This window comes from Hibiscus syriacus, unplaced genomic scaffold, assembly GCF_006381635.1.
Source record: "Hibiscus syriacus cultivar Baekdansim isolate YM2019G1 unplaced genomic scaffold, ASM638163v2 tig00117056_pilon, whole genome shotgun sequence".
NCBI lineage: Eukaryota > Viridiplantae > Streptophyta > Magnoliopsida > Malvales > Malvaceae > Hibiscus > Hibiscus syriacus.
Window position 1 is genome coordinate 6910579 of NW_024063539.1, and position 8082 is coordinate 6918660.

The 8082-nt window shown below is 35.0% G+C and overlaps 1 pseudogene; it reads right to left on the reverse strand.

Moving 5' to 3' along the window:
* Positions 1 to 216: 216 nt before the first annotated feature.
* LOC120198603 lies at positions 217 to 1843 on the reverse strand (annotated as a pseudogene).
* Positions 1844 to 8082: the final 6239 nt, after the last annotated feature.

Genomic DNA, 8082 nt, shown 5'->3' on the forward strand with positions numbered 1-8082 from the left:
AATGTTTATGCGACTACCGAATTCGAGGGGAAGGGAAAAAGAGTTTGGATTGTATTTCAGTATTATTTATTCCAATACAATTACTTCGAAACGTAATCTCAAATGGCATGCAGTTTTCACAACATCCCCCGTCACAAGAAGGTTGAAAATTATGGTAAAATTGGTGAATGGCGATCTAAATTACTGTACGGTGTAATGTGACATTTTCATGGTTTCTGATGCCATTTTGATCACTTCTCTTGGGTTGATTTTGCTGGACCACTCATATCATCAACATTAACATCTTTGATCACATCATCAAGATCCTTCATGGCAACCGAAACATCATCTTCCTTGATCTTTCCCATCTCTTTTAGCTTATATAAGATCATATCAGCGGCCCTGTCAAATGAGTTCAACAAGGTTTAATCGTGTTATCGAAGCGATTTTACGGGAAATGGTTCGGAAAATTAAGTAAAATCTTACCCGTAAGCGTTGCCATCCTCGACTGCCTCCAGGTATTTCTTGGCTGTAATGTTGCTAGCAATGACCCGCTTTGCCAACTTCCTTCTTTCCACATCGGTAATACCTTTGCAATGTAGAGAAATAGCTGGCCTACGCTGGTCGTTCCAGTCGATACCCAAAATATGGCAAACATGCGGCCGAATGTGCTTTGGAAGCTCTCGCCTCCAAAGCCTGTGGTTGACATGGTGGTAATTGCGCAGTAGATGCTGTCGAAGAAGTCCATTCCTTCAATGGTCAGCAGAACAAAGACCCCGAGGACGAAATGTCCCCCCATAACCATCAACGATTTCTTGACCTTATTGTAGTCTATTTTGAGGCCGTCAATCTCCCTATGTGCTTCCACCGGACCAATTTTTTGAGCTGTGCGCAGAGCATTAACCATCACCATCTGTTGCTTCACGACCAAGTACTTTGCGGCTATCTTCACTGCTATTCCGAACAGAAACATCCCGACAGTTATGAAAATGCTCGATAGTATTTGTGCATCGAAAGTGTGAGGGACAAGGTCTCCATAACCAACCGTGGTCATTGTGGTGATACAATAGTAAAGTGAATCGACGAAATCATTTGTTTTATGCCCTCTGATGTCGTCCTCTATTGCATAAAAGCTTATAGTTCCAACGGTCAAATAGACACCGAAGTATATGTGGAGCCGCTTGAGATCAAGATCTCGGAACGGAGGCTATCCGGAGGAGCACATTTCGCAGCTAGCAAAGTAGTTTTGCAGCCCCAAAAGCTTCTTTTCTTGGGAGCATCGTTGGAAGTCATCGAATCGATCAAGTAGAAGTGATCCAGCATTAAGATTACCTGCGAGAAGCATTACAACATACAATATTCATAGTTATAAACTCCTTGAAATCACATATAAAATTACCAGTAAATCAAAATACAGCTCGAAAAGAAGACCTTGTACGTTCAACGGAGATGTAAGCGATTTACCAGAGAAAGCAAGTTTGCAATCCGATAAGAAACGCTTATATCTAGAGGGAACTTTGGTTCCAAATGCATTGCAAAGTTCCTGGAAGATCCATGCTGGTGTCGTTTTGTGTTGTAAGGAACTTTGGTTATGGGAAATTTCATACGCACGTCCAAAATGAGAAATTTCAAGTGCTGGGTAACTCAAATCCATTTCATTGAAGTGATCCATGGAAATATCAATTCTCTATGCAGTAAATGTTGTACACTTGATGAGTGTCTCCCAAGTGCATTCACGTTTTATACAAATTATTATAAAAGATTATTGAAATTAATCTACAAATTAATGTTTCTGCAGAAGATATTAGCCAGAAATGGACTCTCTCAGAATTGCTCCGGTTATGTTTTTGAAGTCTGAATACGAAAATCGAAACATGACTTGTCATATACATTCGAGGGCAACGAACAGCTTGCCATTTAAGTTTGAAAACTTGTGTTTATTGCTCTTTTGCTTGCATAACAAGCTTTCCATTTGCACCAGAACCTGAGAAAGAGAAGTTCATATATTACAACGGAAAAATAGTTTGATTCAATTTGATGAAGACTGAGTGCTCGATAACTCAAAACAGCAATCTGTAAATGATTAAAAGGTCCATATTACAGGTTTAGAGAATAGCTGTTAGATCATTCACCTCATTCCTCCAAATCCAATAGATGCAAGGTTAATACTAAGTTACCAACTGTTATAACCGTTTTCAGGTGGAACAATTATTTATTGTTTTAAAAATAGTTATGATTTTATTTTAGAAAAATTGAGTGATTTTGAATTAATTTGTATGAAATTGGATAGAGTCGCCATCGACCTTTGGGTTAGGTAGGTCGAATACCTAAAAACGTCTTTTTAAAAACAATTTTAAGAAAAATCGTTTTTAAGACAAAAACTGATATGCGTTTACCAAAGATTTGATTAAAACAAGTTCGAGAGTTGGTTACATGTAGGGAATGATTAGCACCCCCACAACACCCAAAATTGGTACTGTGTCGTTTACACGTTGTCGTAATGGTGGAAATCACAAATCGAATATAAAGTTAAAATATGATCTATTTATCGAACATTGATTAATTTGTTTCGAATTAAATAATTAGAGAAAATTCTTTAACTCAAAAAAAATCTCAAAATTAGCAGTCCTCCATCGGGAAAGCTAACTCGAATATTTCTTATCAGTTAAAGAATATTCCCCCTAGTTGATATTAAAAACGTGAATCAAATATAAAATGAAAATCGATCTTCGAATAAAATATATCGCTATTTAGTAACATGCATCGCATTGTTTAACTTAAAATAAAAAGAATTAATTAGCAAAATAAAATCAATTTTATTTCAAGTTCACATTTATTCGAACGTCGTATCAGATTACACCACTTCGATCAAGCGATGCTTTTCACGCCCATTCTATAAATCGTTGTTCTTGAAAATATTTGAAGAAAATACTGACTAGTGGATATCTTATAAATTGAAAACAACAAATAAATTAATAAATGGACTAAGATTAAATATACACGTGTATACAAACATTAAGGGTACTTAGTAAATAAATTTATTTTCATAACAATATATGATTTACATACAAATATCACTAAACAAATATAAACATATATATGGCAAAGTGAAAAGAAATTGCATCTAACTAATACAAAAGATTAAAATACATTAATGATTAAAATGAAACTAAGTATAACATGCCCTATTAAAGTAAAATAAAAATAAAGGGGCTAAAATATAAATAACGAACTAAAACACTATATTTATTTTATATCCAAGGACATAAGAGTTAAAACAAAATATCATACAAAAAAATGGGCTTAAATGATAAAATAAAAAAACAAAGGTGATTTTTACTATTGACTAAAATATACACCTTACAAATTATATGTTAAATGTGAAATACATAACAACATAAAGATAACAAGTAAAATATAACTTTAACAGTGACCTAAATAAAACTAATACAAATTAACAGAACAATTCGAAATAAATAAATAATATACAACAAGTGACCATAATAACATGAAACAAAACATACAACTTAAATCAGTGCAAATAAATAAAAGATAAAATTAGGGACTTTAAATGTAAAATTAAGGCAAAGATAGGAGTACCTAAAGAGAGTTTAACCGATGATTAATATGCAAAAAGTGCTAGAAATATGAGGGCTGAAACGTGATTATACCTTAATTTAGTGACCAGAATACAATAGGACACTTAAATTTAGGGGATATATACGTAATAAACTCACTATTTGGTGACTGAAACACAAAACACGCTAAAGGTTCAAGGACCTTATCGTGGTTTTCCCAAAATTCCTAAATATAATATATTCTTCTTCTTTTTTGTTTCATTAGCCCGATTACTTCAAATCCCTAACATCCATCTAACTCGCCCCTTTTTCTTCGCTCACCACCCCACGGTAGCCGACCCTTCGACTAGCCGGAGTCAACAGCGCCTCGGTCACCCTATATGGGTGGCAATTCTCTTCCAATCGGTGACCTATAAGGCTTAGGGAACACACGAGGACAGCATCACGACCCATGCCATGTCTCTCTTCAAGCGAGAACCAACCCGAAGACCGACCACCATACACGGTGGTCCTTCGATCACAAGTCACCACCAATTATTCTACCCTCTCCGACGACACTACTGTCCTGACGAACACCGGCAACCATGTAACTCTAAAATCCCTAACTTATTTATATTATTTTTTACCTTAATACATTCATTTATATGAATCATCAAGAGTGTTTTCCTTGAACAAAAACATATTGTAACAATTCATATAAAGATATACTCAAATTTTGTACTGACACTTAATAAATGACACTAAATTTCGTAGAATACGTCGAGCGCAGAGCACATACAAATTACATCCAAATGTCAGAGCATTTGTTTTCTTGGTATGATGCTTTCGTTCAACATATATAGCTAAAAAATATGCATGATAATATAAAAACAGTGCAACCAAGAAACTGAATAATTCACAGAGTTTCACTTGATTTCCACGCCAACAGTGAGCACTCCAGCAGTAACAAGTGCACCTTCGAAAGTTGAAGATCCTAGCTCAGTGGGCGTCACGGTTATTGTTCGGCCGAGAGAAATGGAAGTCTTTCTTTTCTTTTTTTTACTCTCTCCCCCCTTACAAATTATCTGATTCCTCCTGCTTTTAAAACTGAATCATCCCCTCTGATTTATTTCTTCACACATCACCTAATCCCACTTTTGCATGTTAATTTTCTTTGTGTTTGGTACTATAATGACGGGTTTAGGTAAGGGTATGGTTATATTTATTTTGACATTGGCTTGATTTGGTGGATGATTGCTTTTTTCCTAGAGAAAATGGTAGCCCCTTGTTTATATTTATTTTTACAGCGTATGAAAAAGGGTCCTACTCCATGACTTTTTCATTTCTGCTTTTGTTATTCTTCCTTTACTGCTGAAGAGTGGATTTGGAACTGGTAATCACATGAAAGCATAAGGCTGACAGGAGTAGTTGGCTTCACGTGGATTATTGCAGTGGTTGAAATCTTAACCGGGTCGGGTAGGGTTGAACCGGTTCGGATCATGTCTGGTCACTTGTAAACGGGTCGTATTTTTGGGATTTGCATCTATTGGGTTGTGCATTGGGCTCCAGGATTAGTCTTGTAATTGGGCTCCAAAATATGTAATAAAACTAATTAATATTAATACTAATAATAATGATAATAATAATAATAATAATAATATTAATAATTAATATTTAATATTTTTGGCCTGGACAAAAATGGGTGTCTATAATTGTCCCTCTTTGCACATTCTTGTGTTAACAAAAATAGGGCAAAGACGAAAAAGACAACTAGTTTTTGTCCGATTTTTTTTTTTAAATTTCATGTATTGGGGACAACGCGGCTCATACGCGATAAAGAGTTCTAGTCGTCTAAGGGTGATACGGTTCCTACATAATGAAGAAATCTAGTCAGGGGATGACACTGCTCATATGTGATGATGAGTTATTGGCCATCTTTAGGATGGGTGATAACACGACTCATACGTGATGAAGAGTTTTGGTTATCAAGGGTTGACACAGATCCTACATAATGAGGAGATCTGGTCAGGTGATGACACGACTCATACGCGATGAAGAGTTATGGCCATCTAAAAGTGATAACACAGTTCCTACGTGATGAGGACAGCTGGTTATCTAGGGGTGACACGGCTCCTACGTGATGAGGAGGTCTGGTCATCTAAGGGTGATAATGGTTTCAAGAGAAACCAACTCACAGATTATGCTTCAAGGGAAGCTGTCTCAAAAGAGACAAAATTTGTTTCAAGGGAATGACTCAAAGATGGTTTCGTTTCAAGAGAAACAAACTCAAAGATTTAATTCGTTTTAAGGGAAACGATCTCAAAGATGTTTGTTTTGTTTCAAGGGAAACAGACTCAAAGATGAGTTTTTCACAATAAATTATCTCGAAAGAGACAAAATTCATTTCAAAGATGATTATTGTTTCATCTGAAATAATCTCAAGGAAAATAAGATTTGTTTCAAGAGAAATGATCTCAAAGATGGTTTTGTTTCAAGAGAAACAAACTCAAAGACGATTTTTATTTCAAGTGAAACAATTTCAGAATTTGGTGTTTTGAGGAAAATTGTCTCAAGTGAGATGACTTTGTTTCAAAGGAAACAGACTCAATGATTTTTTTTCAAAAGAGATTGTCTCAAGAGACAAAACTTGGTTTAAAGAGAAACAATTTAAAAGATGATCAGCTTTGTTTCATGTGAAACAAACTCAAAACTTGTATCTCAAAGGAAAAATGTCTCAAGAGAGACAAAATTTATTTTAAGAAATTGTCTCAAGTGAGATAAAATTTGTTTTAAGAGAAAACACCATCAAAGGTGATAGACAGTCTGCTTGCTCATTCATGTTGAGGAAATATCTTCAGCAGATTTGATTATTGACTTCAGGAAGTCAAATCTGTGGATGTCATTGTTCTTTTAAGTTGAAGACATCTGGTCATTTCTGAGCTTTTATTTCATGAAATATCAAAATGATGTGCTTTTGACCGACTATCTTAGATGTTATGATGGATGCCAAGATGAAATTTATTTGATGTGTTATTGAATTTGTCCTCAAGAGATGAGAAAAATATCTTTGATGCACGTGATAATGAATGTTTGATGCAAAGATGCATGTTTCATGTATCATGTATGTATGCGTATATGTTGATCTGTGAGGGTATGGTTGCGTGAGCAGTCTTCATTCTATCTCTGACTCAATTTGTCTTCCTTTCCACCAGGGTGTACTCTTGCAAACTTCAACATGAGACAATTTATTTCCTTACCCTATTAAATTTTGCCCCAGCTTCGATCCTTAGCTTCGAAAAGATATTTATTAAATTCCAATATATTTCCAGAGAACTTATCTTGTTTGAAAAAGCTTTTCTTCCTTTGAATTTTCAAAATTTTAAAAATATAAAAAGAAATTTTGAAAAATATTACCTCCTTCTAGATTTCTCAATTGAAGCAAATCATAAAACAGGAATTCACTGTACATCAAAGAATTAACTGCCCTTTTAATCTTTGATAGCTGTAAATCTCTGACAAATATCAAGATCAACAAGTTGGTTTAGAGGTGGGCTACCTAAATTCTAAGGTTTGATTCCTCAATTCAGTCACAACTTGCCTATCTTTCTTGGCTTGGCATTTTAATCAGAGGCGGACAAAATGACACAAATAGCATAATCAATAACAACTAGACCTTTCAGAACACTTCTGTTTCAGTTCTCTGAAATCTTCCATTTGCTCAATCTTCGTAGACTCACCTAGTTAAGGTAGTGCAGAAATATCGGTCTAAAAGTGAGATTTCTGAGTGCTCGTGTGAGTTTGACTATAACAGATGTTCTTCAACTCCCTTAGTCCATATTCACTGAAACTCCTTATTTAATAAATTTAATTTAATTTGCCATTATCTAGCTAGCTGAATTTTATCCATAAAGCCGGGGCGTTTAACCAATTGCTCTAGAGGGATAGCTCAAGCTTTATTGTATATATATTATAATCACCTTTATCAGGTTAGCTGAATCTTATCCATAAAGCCAGGGCATTTAACCAATTGCTTTAGAGGGACAACTCAAGCTTTATTGTATACATATAATATTTTAATATGGGCATACAGATCCAATTCTTAAGCTTGTTGAGGAGAACCTGCTATAGTCCTGGTGTTTGTTGAAGGTCATAAAATCTAATCGATAGAGTTCAATTCCCAGGCAACTGACCTAAACTAAATTCACCTACTTGACCATTCCATCTGAGAAGATCATGATCATCATTGAACGCCATTAACAAAAGTAGTAACCGATTAGTTTAGCAATCTCATGTGCTAGTTGCCCCATTTTGTTTGCTCCTAACACATACCTGAATGTCAAATCCTTGATTGTACAACCAATGAGAGAACTAGCTCGGTTCCTATAAGAGAAGGATATATATTCCAGTGTATGTTATGGAGTAGAATCAAGGGGTCTTTGTTTTGCAGGGGTTCAATCTTACCATTTGTAAAAGATTCACAACCTCAATTATTTAAAAACACTTTTAGTTAAGGTGATATTCAATGAATTCAAGATTATAATTTACT